The sequence below is a fragment of the Mercenaria mercenaria genome, chromosome 3, assembly GCF_021730395.1.
Source record: "Mercenaria mercenaria strain notata chromosome 3, MADL_Memer_1, whole genome shotgun sequence".
NCBI lineage: Eukaryota > Metazoa > Mollusca > Bivalvia > Venerida > Veneridae > Mercenaria > Mercenaria mercenaria.
In genome coordinates this window covers 2,482,740-2,500,268 of record NC_069363.1, presented here as the reverse complement: position 1 = coordinate 2,500,268, position 17,529 = coordinate 2,482,740, and positions in this window count along the sequence as shown.

Genomic DNA, 17,529 nt, shown 5'->3' with positions numbered 1-17,529 from the left:
CCTAGTTCCATTTCAACTGGACAGAAACTGTAGGAACATAAAACCCGTTTTTACCAAAACAAAACATTAAGAAGTTATAACATTGACAAAAATCTGTAACAAAACTCCAGAAGTCTTGCAAGAGCTTGACTTTCATGTGACACAAAGTGCATGGAACAGAAGTCTAACACAAAGATTCTAACATTATTTCAAGGGCAATAACGCTACCACATGTAAATCTTCTTGCATGTCTTTCTTGCACTCATATTGCAAAGCTCGCTGCATAAAATCTAACGTAGGCTCAACAATTTATATAAAGTACAAGAGTGGCAGACTGTCACAAAATATGCCAATCATCGAACTTGGCCTAATTCAAGGGCCATAATCCAAGAGTGCCTGGGGTGAGTTGGCTGGTTATCGAACTTGGCCGAGATATTATGTCCACAAACATTGTCAAAAAGTTTGGTGAAGATCGGATGAAAACTGTTTGACTTACTAGAAAACAGATGCAAGGCTAAATTCGCAGATTTCATTAAGATTTGGCCAACATTGTGACCTCTAGAGTGTTAACAAGCTTTTCCTTAGATTTGACCTGGTGACCTAGTTTTTGACCCAAGCTGACCCAATATCAAACTCGTCCAAGATTTTATTGAGAGTAACATTCTGACCAAGTTTCATTAAGATTGGGCAAAAATTGTGACCTCTAGAGTCACACTGACACATGATAGGTCATATGGCGACTTTCCAGCTTTAATGGTGGAGGAAGACCCCAGGTGCCCCTCCGTGCATTATTTCATCACGAGCGGGCACCTGGGTAGAACCACCAACCTTCCATAAGCCAGCTGGATGGCTTCCTCACATGAAGAATGAATCAAATCCATACAGTAACAAGAGGGTCATGATTACCCTGAATCGCTCACCTGAGTAATATGAGCTACATGTTTCAAATGTCAAACTGATGATAAATATTATGAAAGTCAGTAGGTCACATTCATGGTCAATGAAATTCAGTTTTACGATTTGTGTGCAAAACGGTGTAAGTCATCAATATTTCAAGGCTGTATCTTAAAAAACAAGAAAGTAGGTCAAGGTCACAATCAAGTGACATCATATTACTTGGGGTCATCAGGTAATTATAATTAAATAGTCTTGGAAATAGGATCACATGATTTTTTAAGTCTTTTTCCCATATAACTCACATAATAACTAAGTGACCCCAGGGCACGGCCTCTTTTAACCCCAGGGGCATAATTTGAATATTTTTGGTAGAGGACTACTACACAATGCATCATACCAAATATCAAAAGCATAGGTCGTATGGTTTCTGACAAGAAGATTTTTAAAGCTTTTTCCTATATAAGTCTATATAAAACTTGGGACCCCTCTTTTCACCCCAGGGGTACAATTTGAACAATTTTGGTTGAGGACCATAAGAAAATGCTACAAACCAAATATCAAAGGTCTGAAAGTTGTGGTTTCAGACAAGAAGATTTTTAAACTTTTTTTCCTATATAAGTCTATGTAAAACTTGCGACCCCCGGGGCAGGGCCATATTTGACCCTAGGGGGATAATTTGAACAATCTTGGTAGAGGACAACTAGATGATGCTCCATACCAAATATCAAAGCCCTAGGCCATGTGATTTTGTATATGAAGAGTTTCAAAGTTTTCCCTATATAACTCTATATAAACCATGTGACCCCCGGGGCAGGGCCATATTTGACCCTAGGGGGATAATTTGAACAATCTTGGTAGAGGACCACTAGATGATGCTACATACCAAATATCAAAGCCCTAGGCCATATGTGGTTTTTGTGCAAGAAGATTTTCAAAGTTTTCCCTATATAACTCTATATAAACCATGTGACCCCTGGGGCAGGGCCATATTTGACCCTAGGGGGATAATTTGAACAATCTTGGTAGAGGACCACTAGATGATGCTACAAACCAAATATCAAAGCCCTAGGCCATGTGGTTTTGTACAAGAAGATTTTCAAAGTTTTCCCTATATAAGTCTATATAAACCATGTGACCCCCTGGGCGGGGCCATATTTGACCCTAGGGGGATAATTTGAACAATTTTGGTAAAGGACCACTAGATAATGCTACACACCAGATATCAAAGCCCTAGGCCCTGTGGTTTTGGACAAGAAGATTTTTAAAGTTTTTCCTTTCGGTTGCCATGGCAACCAGAGTTCTGCATGGAATTCAATTCTTTGAATAATTTTGAAAGGGGGCCACCCAAGGATCATTCCTGTGAAGTTTGGTGTAATTCTGCCTAGTGGTTATCAAGAAGAAATTTTTTTTAGGAAATGTTGATGGACGGACGACGCACAACGGACGCCAGACATTGAGCGGTCACAATAGCTCACCATGAGCCTTTGGCTCAGGTGAGCTAATAACTGCAATAGAGTGAAAGTGCACCAAAATTTTAACCTGAAACTCTAAGTAAAAAAGAGGGATTATTCATGAAATATTGGTGTGAGAGTTATGGCCCTTGTGCCGTATGATGTGATGATGTGGGTGATGACGAAGAATAACTATTTGAAGTTTGAAACAAATCCATCATGTAATTACAAAGATAAGGAGAAAAAAAAGAAAGTGTAAAAAAAACTTTAACCAAGGTGTGGACATGGAATGACGCCAATGCCGTGGTGAGTAGGATAGCTCTCCATATACTTCGTTTAGTCGAGCTTATATTGCATTACCAGCATACAATCACATGGAGGTTTGCTATTTTTCAGCTGAAGTTGGGTCTCAAAACTGGAGGCTTTTTATCAACATAATTTAAGCGTGCAATCATACAATTTTAGAGACAAAATCCAAAAATTTATTATCTTTTATTCTACTTTTAAATATATTCACTTCAAAATACTAACAGAATACATTATACTAATTTAACAACACAATATATATGACATATTAATATCAATTTTCTGTTTCATAATTGATGTCCTCTTATCCAGATATCACAATGAGTACAAAGCACTAGAGCAGGGGTCTAGCTAGGTTCAATTTTTTGGGAGAAGTCACTTCTCCCTGAAGCTGATTTAGGAAGAAATGGGGAGATTTAAGTGAGAAGTGGGAAGACTTTTCCTACCACAATGATATTGTGTGATTCGAAAGGTGGCTGTAATTTTCTTGTTTCTAGATAAAAAACATTGATGTGACCATTCAGTTTCTTAGTTAGATCATTTCCCATACAGTGGTTATTGTTTCATTACAAAATTTCTGAAAAAAAGTTTTCAAAATTCAAGACAATGCTGTAAATTTAACCCGCCGATTTTTTGCTGTATCTTGTACGAAGTGTTTATTATTAACACTCGGAACAGTATCTCACCTGAATAAAACTGAAAGTAAACTGTGTAAATCAGAAATACATATTCAAATCAATTCATTGATAAAAGTCAATTTAACGTAGTTACATTCCATGTCGTTCTTTTACCATAGACAACAACTAATTGTGTAAAATACTTCAATTAATCGCATGGTTAATCAGCAATTTCTTCGTAAAACATTGTATTTTTTTGCAACAGAACATGTTGACAATTAACGCAAAGTGTCACAGATGTAACCGCAGCGCTGATTGGCTGAACACAATAGACTCTGTTGTATCGGATAATTTGATTCGCTTTCACACTTCTCGGGGAAAATCTCGCAAGTACCTGAAGTAGGCGGAGCTTAAATTATGCTATCGGCGTGTGTTTGTGTACTCAACACTCATTTTGACACCGTTCAAATTGTCAACAGTTCGGGTAGCGGTAATTAGCGAGTGCGGATATCAAAGAAAATCGGGCGACTTGCATTTCGCTTTGAGGTCAGATTTGAGCGAAGTTTGAAGTTCCAAAGCGCCTATGTTGCTCAAGTCGCCCACTCGCGATAACCCTGTAGAGTTGTCTCCACATAACCATAGACACTTTATAAAAATACTAAAAGCACAGTTTCGTATTTCAACAAGTAACACTTCATTTATGCTGTCTTCACTTACGAGTGTATACATTACACGATGACTTCCCCTCTCTAATAAGTTCTTGAGATGAAGAGAATGTTGAGTATATAGAGTGATTGTTCATTTTCACAGACATTAAGTTCTGGATGGTTTCCAGAGCTAGGTTGCTCCTGCTGTCAGCATATTACTTCCTCCGTATGCTGAAGGACGGCTCTGGATCAGCATTGCTGTGTGGTAGTGACAGGAGAAGTTATGCCATCTTACTCAGTTCATGAAACCTCTCCTTTCCAGTGTGGAGCTTCATTTCCCCGTTAGATACCCAGTATGTCTCTAGATGTAAATGATCTGGTTTGGGCAGTTCAGTCTCAGGAGTAAGAAGATAATCTTCATACTCATCAACCAGGGAACCACCAACAAACTGGACAAACAGATGGCAACTGCAACAGAAAGACTGATATTTAGCAATTACATTTCAGTTAAAGAAACTGAATAATTAAGTAAAATAATGTCTAACAAGAGCGCCGCCAAGCGGGGCAATATACGCCCGAAGGGTTACATCACAGGATGGGAGCAAAATTTAAAGAACATGACTGTTGAAGCCCAAAGGACAGGAAAAACAAAAAGAAGAAATTCCAAAAAAAAATTGTTAAGTCCACAAAAAAATTCTTACCAGGTAAAGTTATGTCAAATTACATCTAAAAATTGGATGTACCATCCATGTTGTACCACAGAAAAGCGGTCTCGGTTTTCCCTACAGCCAATAACAAAAAAGTTTCAAAATAAGCTATATATAGTAACAAAAAAGGGAAGTAATTAAAAAAAGAATTATTGTAAGAGAACAACAAGGGATCTGCCAAATAAAAACAAGAGCACTGCAGTGCATAGCAATATATACAAAGCCAAGTCATATATGACCTTTGACCCCTAAATGTGACCTTGACCTTGAAGTTAGTCATCCAAAACAAGCGCTCTGCACGTCGTCTCAGTGTGGTGAACATTTGTGCCAAGTTTCTTTGAAATCCTTCAAGCAGTTCAAGAGTTACAGAGCGGACACAGCAAAGTCATATATGACCTTAAACTCCTAAGTGTGACCTTGACCTTGAAGTTAGTCATCCGAAACAAGTGCTCTGCTTGTCGTCTCAGTGTGGTGAACATTTGTGCCAAGTTTCTTTGAAATCTTTCAAGCAGTTCAAGAGTTACAGAGCGGACACAAAACACACTCATATGAACTTTGACCCCTAAGTGTGACCTTGACCTTGAAATGAAACATCCAAAACATGCGCTCTGCACGTCGTCTCAGTGTGGTGAACATTTGTGTCAAGTTTCTTTGAAATCCTTCAAATTGCTAACGGACGGACGGACACTGGTACCATAACATAATACGTCCCTTCGGGCGTATAAAAATGTTTGTTCCATCTTCACTGCATCCCCTTCCAGGAAATGACAAAATGATGCTGCTTTATCAAAAGTAGCTGCACTTTTTAATGATATACCTCTCTGGGAAACTGTTGACATACTGTTTAATATATTTTGCTGCTTAAAACAAATTTCAAAGCTTAAATTATATACTGACCTTTTTCCAGTGAGACAGTATCCCTTAGTTCTGGTTTCAGGAAGCTCAGTGGCTGAAGGGTAGCATCTTCAAATGGGAACTTGGTAACCTTAGTAACTACCATATTCTCATAGAAGACCCTCACATCACTGAAATATACCATAACATGTATTTAAACAACAGTTATCCATTTGTTTTGAAGTGAAAAATATAGGCCTGAAATAGTTTTTGCAAGTCGTAAGCATTTATAAGCCTAGCTGAAAACGTTATGTTTTAAAACAAGAGGGCCAAGATGACCCTAGGTTGCTCACCTGTGTAACATGTCATAACAGTGTAAACATGTTTTACCTAGTAATTTCATGGAGACAAATATTCTGACCAATTTTCATTAAGATTTGACCAAAAAACGTGGCCAAGAGCATTTTCTTTGATTTGACCTAGTTTTTTACCCACATGACCCCTTCGAACTTGTTCCAAAATTTCATAAAAACATCCTGACAAAGTTTCAGGAAGATTGGAGCAAAAAAGTGGCCGCTGGAGTGTATACAAGCTTTTCCTAGGATTTGACTTAATGACCTAGTTTTTGACCCTACGTGACCCAGATTTGAAATCATCCAAGACTTCATGATAACAATTATTCTGACCAAAATTTATGAAGATAGAATCAAAAATGCGCCCCCTAGGGTGTCAACAAGCTTATTCTTTGATTTGACCTGGGGACCTAGTTTTTGACCTACATGACCCAGATAAAAATTCATACAATATTTCATGCAGACAAACATTCTGACTAAGTTTCATGCACATCAAATGAACAAGAGTGTCAACAAGCTTTTCCTTTGATTTGACTGGGTGACCTAGTTTTTGACCCCATATGTCCCAGTTTTAAACTTGGCCTAGGAATCATCAAGACAAAAATTCTGACAAAGTTTTATGAAGATAGGGTCACAAATGTGGCCTGAAGAGTGTTAACAAGCTCTTCCTTTGATTTGACCTGATGACCTAGTTTCAGATCCGATATGACCCAGTTTCAAACTTGGCTTAGAAATCATCAAGATAAAATTTCTGACAAAGTTTCATGAAAATAGGGTCATAAATTGGGCCTCTAGGTCGTTAACAAGCTTTTCCTTTGATCTGACCTTATGACCTAGTTTTTGACCCAGCATGACCCAGTTTCGATCCAGGCTTAGAGATCATCAAAATAATCTTTCTGTGCAAGTTTGTATCAAATGAAAGCATAAATGAAACCTCTTTATGGCTGATAGGGCCAAAATAGAAAATTTTGCCCCTTTCAGGGGCAGTAACTCTAGAACCCATGATGAAATCTAGCCGGTTTTCGAAAGAAGTGTGGTTAAAATCATAAAATGTCACTTCTATTGTGTTCACAAGGTAAAAATTACCAAACTTTGGCTCTTTTAGGGTCAATCAGGGGACGCAACTCTGGAACCTATGACTTGATCTAACAGATTCATCATGGAATCCAAGATCTATTGTTGCTGAAGATATTTTGCAAGTTTGTGTCATATCAAACCATAAATTAAGTTTCTATATGGCTGCAAAAGCCAAAATAGCAAATTTTGGCCCTTTAAGGGGCCATAACTCTGCAACCCATGATGGTATCTAGCCAGTTTTCGAAAGGAACCGAGATATTATGCCGATAAAAGTTGTGTGCAAGTTTTAATAAAGTTAATTGCAAAATATGGTCTCTATCATGTTCACAAGGCAAAAATGGCACATTTTGGCCCTTTAAGGGGCCATAACTCTCTAACCTATGATGGGATCAGGTCAGTTTTCGAACGGAACCGAGATATTATGCCGATACAAGATGTGTGCAAGTTTGATTAAAATCAAATATAAAAGTGGTTTCTATCATGTTCACAAGGAAATTGTGGATGGATGGACGATGGACGAAGGGCTATCACAAAAGCTCACCCTGTCACTATGTGACAGGTCAGCTAAAGAATTATGAGGTTAGTGACCACCAATTGTTTTCCCATAGACTAACATTGTAACATTATGGTGTGTACGGCCTTCCATACATTGAAACATGTATATCTAATTACAAGTTTTTCAAGAACTATCTTACTTCTACCAAAATATCGAACGAAAAACATATGAATAGTGATACTTTATTTAAGTAATTTTCGTGTGAATGAGATGACCCCCTGTTTACATAATTGACATTGTGGGAGAAATTTGTTTGATAAACCTTTTTTTCAATACACATAAAATGTAGCAAACTTTGTCAAAATGTATAATAAAATACTGTAAATGCAGTGAAAAAATATCAATTTTGAAAAAATAATCACTTCCTGGGTGTGTTTACATGACTGACCAATCAGAACGCACAGAGGTTATATTATTCCCAGGTATACACTTACCTCATTCCCAGTAAGTTCCCTGTACTGTTTTAAATTGGTGGTCTCTGACCATGAGCTGCAAAAAAAAACAAAAAAAAAAACACCTTATTTCTAAAGAACCAACAACCTGAAGAATTCTTTGTTATCTCTGGTGATACATCATTGTTGTCCAAACAACTAGTCTCTCATCATCATGTTGGTTGTCCCAGACCTGGAAGGGTACCAGACCTGAAAGGATGCCTTGGTGAGATCTGTTGCATCACAAATAACTTTCGTGGTAGTGAAGTGCCTAATCAACTTTCCAAGCAGTCTAGTCATCTCAGTGTGGAGATAGCCAATCATGGGATCACAACCTTTTTAAAGAATATACTACTGTTAACCTACATACCATTAAAAACAATACATTTCATCAAAGAAAGCTTCTAAAATTAAAATTAAATGATAAACAAATTAATTGTATTTTCTAAAATCAACAATGTTTTTAATGTAATCATCGTTTATCATCTCCTTTATCTGAGAAACATAATGCTGAACTTCTCACAGAACAGAAAAAGAACATAAACACTGAATTTTAAGTGTGCATCACTAGCCAACATTTCATTTTATCATGGTGCATAGGTATTCAAAAATACCAATCATCTGGTAAAGACATTTATATCCCCACAGCAAATGTTTGCACTATGATTACTGACATATACACACTCACAGTGATACATCGTACAGCGGATATAGCTAGTATAGTGAGCCGAAATAAATGAGAAGATCGAAGTAATGAAATTTTAAATCCATACTTTATACTTTTTTCATACAGGCCTTTTGCATTAAAACTTCTGTAAATAGCTAGGGTGTATAGACAATGCAAGCGGAACATTTAAAGCACATTGCCGTGGCCAAAAAGACAAAACAAACTGTGTCAAGTTTGGATGCTCACCACTGATTTGAGCACACCTGCAAAGATTCTTTCGTTAAGAAACTTAACTGCATAAGTTATCAAAAATGTGAATCGTACAATTTGTTCAATGTAATCTTAGATCAATCCATGCCAAATTCTGGAGGTTACCGTGTTCAAGTTGCAAAGAAATTCATTATCAATCGCATGCATGGACTGTACAGGGTATAGTTTCTCTCGCCTGTATACTGTAAGTGGAATAGTTTTAATCTGTATGGAATATAGACTAGAAGTACATATCTGTAATGGATGGGATCGTTTGTTTGTCTATAAGGTGTCTTACTGGAAGTTGCAACAAGAGGAACATGATGGTCCTGAATCGCTCACCTGTCCCCACATGACCCAGTTTTGAACTGAGTATGCCATCGTTTTTTTCTATTAATTGACATAGTGACCTAGTTTTTGAGCTCATGTGACCCAGTTTTGAACTTGATCTAGATATCATCAAGATGAAAATTCTGAACAATTTTCATGAAGATCCATTGAAAATTATGGCCTCTAGAGAGGTCACAATGTTCTTTTATTATTTGACCTAATGACCTAGTTTTTGAAGGCATGTGACCCAGTTTTGAACTTGACCTAGATATCATCAAGGTGAATATTCTCACCAATTTTCATGAAGATCTCCTGAAAAATATGGCCTCTAGAGAGGTCACAAGGTTTTTCTATTTTTATACCTACTGACCTAGATTTTGACTGCATGTAACCCAGTTTCGAACTTTATCTGGATATCATCAATGTGAACATTCAGACCAATTTTCATGAAGATCCATTGTAAAATATGGCCTCTATAGAGGTCAAAAGGTTTTTCTATTTTTAGACCTACTGACCTAGATTTGACCGCAGTTGACCCAGTTTTGAATTTGACCTAGATATCATGAAGATGAACATTCAGACCAACTTTCATACAGATCCCATGAAAAATATGGCCTCTAGAGAGGTCACAAGGCTTTTTATTATTTGACCCACTGACCTAGTTTTTGATGGCACGTGACCCAGTTTCAAATTTGACCTAGATATCATCAAGGTGAACATTCTAACCAATTTTCATGAAGATCCATTCAAAAGTATGGCCTCTAGAGAGGTCACAAGTTTTTTCTTTTTTTTAGACCTACTGACCTAGTTTTTGATCGCAGTTGACCCAGTTTCAAATTTGAACTAGATATCATCAAGATGAACATTCCGACCAACTTTCATACAGATCCCATGAAAAATATGGCCTCTAAAGAGGTCACAAGGTTTTTTATTTGACTTACTGACCTAGTTTTTGATGGCACGTGACCCAGTTTCAAACTTGACCTAGATATCATCAAGGTGAACATTCTGACTAAATTTCATGAAGATCCATTGAAAAGTATGGCCTCTAGAGAGGTCACAAGGTTTGTCTATTTTTAGACCTAGTTTTGGGTCTTCCGTGACCCAGTTTCGAACTTGACCTAGATATCATCAAGATAAAGATTCTGACCAACTTTCATACAGATCCCATGAAAAATATGGCCTCTAGAGAGGTCACAAGGTTTTTTTATTATTTGACTCACTGACATAGTTTTTGAAGGCACGTGACCCAGTTTTGAATTTTATCTAGATATCATCAAGCCGAACATTCTGACTAACTTTCATGAAGATCCATTGAAAAGCATAGCCTCTAGAGAGGTCACAAGGTTTTTCTATTTTTAGACCTACTGACCTAGTTTTGGACCTTCGAACTTGACCTAGATATCATCAAGATAAAAATTCTGACCATTTTTCATACAGATCCTATGAAAAATATGGCCTCTAGAGATGTCACAAGGTTTTTTTATTATTTCACTTATTTGACGGCATGTGACCCAGTTTCGAACCTGACCTAGATATCATCAAGGTGAACATTCTGACTAACTTTCATGAAGATCCATTGAAAAGTATGGCCTCTAGAGAGGTCACAAGGTTTTTCTATTTTTAGACCTACTGACCTAGTTTTGGACCGCATGTTACCCAGTTTTGAACTTGACCTAGATATCACCAAGATAAACATTCTGACCAACTTTCATAAAGATCCCATGAAAAATGTGACCTCTAGAGTGGTCACAAGCAAACGTTTACGGACGGACACACGGACGACGGACGCTGCGCGATCACAAAAGCTCACCTTGTCACTTTGTGACATGTGAGCTAAAAATGGTATCATATACTATGTACCTATATTTTCAGTTGTTTCCTTTATGTTTGCTTCATGGCTAAAACGTTCTTACAAATTTGATACATGGGATTCTTCTCAGAAATTAAATGTTAAACAAGAGATCACAGAGTGATCTTGGCGCCCACCAATGTGCCATTTTTGAGTGTTCCAAATTTCAAGACTTACTGACTAGCTCAAGGTCAAATTTCATTTCCGTACACAACACTGTGCATGTGGTCCAAATTCGAAAGCTGTAGCTTGAGGAATGTGAAAGTAGGTCACTAGATCAATTTCAAGGACAAAGTTCTTTGTACACAAAACTATGCATGTGCATCAAGTTTGAAGGCTGTAGTTTGAGAAATATGAAAGTAGGTCACTAGGTCAATCTTAAGGTCAAAGTTTATTTCGGTACACAAAACTATTCAAGTGGTCCAAATTTGAAGGCTGTAGCTTGAGAAATCTGAAAGTAGGTCACTAGGTCAAAATCAAGGTCAAATTTCACTTCAAAACACAAATCTATGCATGTGGTCCAAATTTGAAGCCTGTACCTTCAAAAATGTGAAAGTAGGTCACTAGGTCAATGTAAAGGTCAAAGTTTGTTTCGGTACATAAAACCATGCATGTGGTCCAAATTTGAAGGCTGTAGCTTGAGAAATGTGAAAGTAGGTCACTGGGTCAAAATCAAGGTCAAATTTCATTTCGGAACAAAAAACTATGCATGTGGTCCAAATTTGAAGCCTGTACCTTCAAAAATGTGAAAGTAGGTCACTAGGTAAATGTCAAGGTCAAAGTTTTTTTTCAGTGCACAAAACTATGCATGTGGTCCAAATCTGAAGGTTGTAGCTACAGAAATGTGAAAATAGGTCACTAGGTCAAAATCAAGGTCAACTCATGTCAAGGTTCATCTTGCCACTCAAAACCATACATGTGGTCCAAATTTGAATGTTGTAGGTTACTGACAAGAAGTTTTTAAAAGCTTTTCCCTATATAAGTCTATATGTACCATGTGACCCCCAGGGCAGGGCCATATTTGACCCTAGGGGATAATTTTAACAAATTTGGTGAAGAACTACTAGATGATGCTACATTACAAATATCAAAGCCCTAGGCTTTGTGGTTTGGACAAGAAGATTTTCAAAGTTTTTCCCTATATAAGTCTATGTAAACCATGTGACCCCCAGGGCTGGGCCATATTTGACCCTAGGGGGATAATTTGAAAAATCTTAGTAGAAGACCACTAGATGATGTCACATACAAAATATCAAAGCCCTAGGCCCTGTGGTTTTGGACAAGAGGTTTTTCGAAGTTTTTCCCTATATAAGTCTATATAAACCATATGACCCCCGGGGCGGGTCATATTAGACCCCAGGGAAATAATTTGAATCATCTTGGTAGAGGACCACTAGATGACGCTTCATACCAAATATCAAAGCCCTAGGCTCTGTGGTTTTGGACAAGAAGATTTTCAAAGTTTTTCCCTATATAAATCTATGTAAATTATAGAAATAAACAAAGGGCCATAACTTACTAAAAAATTGTTGAACAAGTCTGATTTTCAGGGGGACACAACTAGGGTACCAATACATCATACTGACAAAGTTTGGTCAAAATCCCCCTGGTAGTTTCTGAGGAGATGCGATAACGAGAAACTGTTAACGGAAGGACGGACAGACTGACGGACTGACGGAAGGACGACGGACCACGGATGCAGAGTGATTTGAATAGCCCACCATCTGATGATGGTGGGCTAATAAGATGTAATGTTACTGTTTTTACAAAAAAATATATTACATAAACTTTTTTTCCATTGGTTATGCTTTAACTTGTAATTAGGTTAGATTTTGGCAAGAATTATTTAAGTTATCTTCTTGAAAAAAAATCTCATTACAGACAAATTCTCAAAGAAATACACTTCTAATCATAATTACAGGAAAGTGGTCATTACTGGAGTTGTTTAAAATACTCTATAAATGTTGAAACTGGAAAGACATGATGTCTACAGCACAAGTTTGACTGTATAGTTATTATAGTTATATCAGAATAAATCAGTACTTAAATAACATGAAGTTACCTGCACTGGTGCTTCTAGGCTCAATATAGCTGTTATGTTTCATCTTTGTGTTCGACTCTGTCATTAGTTCCTAGAAAGTTTCAGCAAAATATATCAATAAAGCAGTAAAATTTTGTATGTATGACGGAAGTTCTGTGATTCTTAACAGAGCAGACATTAGTTCATTTTAAATATGTATTAAAATTGAAAAAGGCCTTAACATATATGGAACAAACTTGGGCATACTAGAAAGTCCACAGCTCCAGATAAGCTTTTGGTGCAATTGGATATTTACCCAATAACTTTTTGTTTTAAATGGGTATTGGAAATCTGAATTGGGTAAAATTATTATTATTACCCAGCCTTTCAGAAGTAATTAGGTATTTGCTAAAACCAATTGGGTTAACATTTCATGTTTTCTAAGATACTTTCGTTCCATCGTGTTTTTTGCACTTTTAATGCAGTCTCAGGGATCAATTTATCCACAATATCCCGAATGATGTGCTCACCGAATATGTGCTCTTCCGTAAGATATCGGCCAGTACCTGTGACACTATATCATCAAAAACAGATAACTAGTCTTTGTTGAAAAACAAAATATCCTTCTATTTGTTTGTTTGTGCTGCAACAATATTTTTTCTGAGACCTCTTTTAATCTAGAAGTGGCTATTTTATTGGTGTAATTATTGTTTACAAAGCACCCAAATAACATTAATCAGACTGATTGGTCCAGTGATTTTTCCGATAAATAGAAACCTGTTCTGCCGTACCATATAACCAGTCTGTTGTCTAGCATTAAAGTCTTGTACCCTTTCTATAATACAGAAAATGCATCAAGCAAGCAATTTTTAATGAATTGAGTATTAGGAATTTTAATTGCATTTCAGTACACACACTGTAGGAATTCAGTTGGGTTTTCTGCAATTTTCATTTAGTAAATATGCAAATATACAGCTTATATACCTTATAAAACTCCATCAAATGATTGGCACACACTGGGACAGGAAGTCGTAATCATCTCTTGAAATATGTGTGTATGTACAATCACTTTCAGGCAACAGGAGCCTATCATGCTGAGCGATCTACTTTCAAACACTGTCTTCACAAACAAGTCTCACATGTATGATGTCAACGAGATACATGTACTGTGTATCTCACCTGAATAGTAACAGAAAAATATTCCTGAGTAAGTTTTCTATAAATTTCTCTGAAGAGCCCATCAGGCAGCTGAAAGCATATAATGTATGGTTTTGTTACTATGGGTTTCCAAGGTATTAAAGATTCAAATTAAAATTTGTGTGTTTTGTTTTTTTACAATTCATTTAAAGGGATAGGCAATGTTGGTTTATTGTTAACCAGATAGTGACATGTTTACCCTCTATGTATACCTGTAGCTCTAGAGGCCATTCTGTTCAGCGAAGCAGAATGTGTCGATGATATGAACAACTAGGCTTGGTACTAACCACTCCTGTGAAGTTTTGCAAAATATGTCCAGCAGTTTGACTTGTGAAAGCTGGGTAAGATTTTTCTATTTTTTAGCTCTGGTGGCCATTTTGTGCAGCAAAGTGGAACATGCTAGCAATATGCACAACTAGGCTTGGTACTGATCACTTCTGTGAAGTTTCATTGAAATCCAGCCAGTAGTTTGACCTGTGAAAGCTAGACAAGATTTTTCTATCCTTAGCACTGGCGCAAATAATGTCTAAATGCCCCCATACTAATGTAAAATTCATCTGAAAATTTTATTCCTTGGCCAATGTCGGCTGAAAGAAGACATTTCTGCTTGCGTTTCTAAACTGGGTATAAATCTACAACAGACATGGGCCATGACTTACTAACACAAACAACCCCATGATAATAAATTCAAAAGATATCCATTTCAACTGAAAAGTAAAAGAATTTCTATTACAATTCATTTGACTACTTTAGAATTAATGTGTGATAGTGGAGAACAACACTGAATGAAACAGATGTGTATAATAGGTAACTAATAAGTTATAACTTAAGTCGGTATTTTTTTTTTTCAAATCTCAAACATTTTCTGACAATGGTGAATGATTGTGTTTCTGTTTTGAAATTCTGCACTGGTGAGACTAGATATAGATAGATACATCTTTTATTCCACCATAAGATGAAATGCATATAAATCACATGCATATCACATGATAATCAAGAAGTTATATGAACATTTAATACATAGACAAACACATTTATTGAACACAATTAAAAATGATTTACATGAGATAAATGGCAATTTATAAATGCTAATATTGAATGTTCAAGAGCTAGTCCATGATATTATTTTGAACAAACATAAACAACAATAATAGTGTAAACCATACTGTATGTATACATTCATCTATATACAACTGTTTTCTTTCAGTAAGAAATTTGTACTAAATATATTTGACTGAATATTCATTAATATATTAATCAAGAATAAACTTTCATTATTGTCTTTTTGGATATTACATTATAATTTATTTAACAGTATAACTTTTACAAAATAAAACGCATGAATGCAAATTATGCCAAATGAATTGGGTCTTAGATATAGTACACTAAAAGTATACACTGTTGTCAATGCTTGTTACGTTAGAGTCATGCATACAAATACTTTATTTGATATCCGCCAGTTAATATAAAGTCTAAAATAAATCAGAGAAATTATAATCCTAAATGCACTAGGAGATCTGCACCATTTAAAATAGATACGGGGGGAGCATGCCCCTAGCGAAATCTTCTCAGCAGGCCTACAACTTTTAAATTCTCACCTATGCCCATGTCCTGTGAAGTTTCCTCAAAATCTGGCCGGCATTTTGACCTGTGAAATTTGGACAAGATTTTTCTATTTTTAGCTCTGATGGCCATTTTGTGCAGAGAAGTGGAACATGCCATGGATATGCACAACCAGGGTTGGTACTGATCACTCTTGCACACAACAATCCATCTCATGGTAGTGAACATTTATGCCATTACATCAAAATCTCTCCATGCATGAAGAAGTGTCCTAGACAAAGTTATTCTTGTATCTGACCTTTGGCCTCTATGTGTGACCTTGACCTTCGACCTAGGGACCAGGTTCTTGTGCAAGACACTCCGATTCATAGTGGTGAACATTTGTGCCAAGTAATATTCAAATCCTGTTTTGCATGACAAAGTTATACACCGGACAGGAAAAATGTCCCATTGACCTTTGATCTCCAAGTGTGACCTTGACCTTTAAGCTAGGGTTCTGGGTGTTGCGCATGACACGTCATCTCATCATGGGGAATATTTATGCCAAGTAATATTAAAATCCCTTGATGGATGACAGAGTTCTGGACCGGACAGGAAAAAAACCCTATTGACCTTTGACCTCCAATTGTGACCTTGACCTTTGAGCTAGGGGTCCGGGTTTTGTGTATGACAAGTCATCTCATCATGGGGAACATATGTGCCAAGTTATATTAAAATACCTTCAAGGATGGCAGAGTTATGGACCAGACACGAAACAGACCCTGTTCATGCCATGTTAACATTTGACTGCCAAGTGTGACCTTGACCTTTGAGCTAGGGGTCTGAAAGTTGTGCATGACACATCGTCTTATTAAGAGGTACATTTGTGCCGTGTAATATTAAAATCCCTTCATGGATGGCAGAGTTATGGACCAGACAGGAAAAAAGGCCTTGTTGACCTTTGACCTCCAATTATGACCTTGACCTTTAAGCTAGGGTCCGGGTTTTGCGCCTGACACATTACCTCATCATGGGGAACACTTGTGCCAAGTAATATCAAAATCCCTTCATGGATGACAGAGTTATGGACCGGACACATAATTGTGGACGGACGGAAGGACTGACGGACAGATGGAAAAGCGCATTCCTATAGTCCCTGAAACTGGTTTTCAACCAGTAAGAGCCTAATAAAATCATAAATGAAACCTCTATCGTGCAGACAAGAAATTGTTGACGGACGGGCACACACATGGACTGACGATGGATGAAGGGTGATCACAAAAGCTCACCTTGTCATTATGTGAAGTAAATTATAATATTGTATCACATTTTCTTTAGTCTGTGTTTTAGAAATGTAAAATAGAAGTGCTGTGTATTTACTGAGAGTACCAACTGATTCACTACCAGTTGTTTTAGGAGATCTTGTTCTATCAAATTTCTTCTGTTTCCTTGGTAACACAGTCTTATGGTACTCTTCAACTTGCCTTATCCTTGGAAATGAAACATTCAGTCTTACAGGTGTTTCAATTTTCAGTATAATTTTACCTGAAAGAAAAAACAACTTCAGTTGTTCAGTAACATCACAACTGCTTTGCTTTGATTTAACACCCACTATGTATAACCGACAACTCCTACACAGGAAACAATTGTATCAAACCCAGAAACTGCACCTCGGTGGAAGTTTATTCTATAGAGATAGCAGGGCTGGTCTCATAAATACTGTTTTACAAATGTGAAACACAAATATAGAATGTATGACTTAATATAAAATTTAATGTTTTTAGACATTAACAGTAAGTCTTATATCTACACAATAC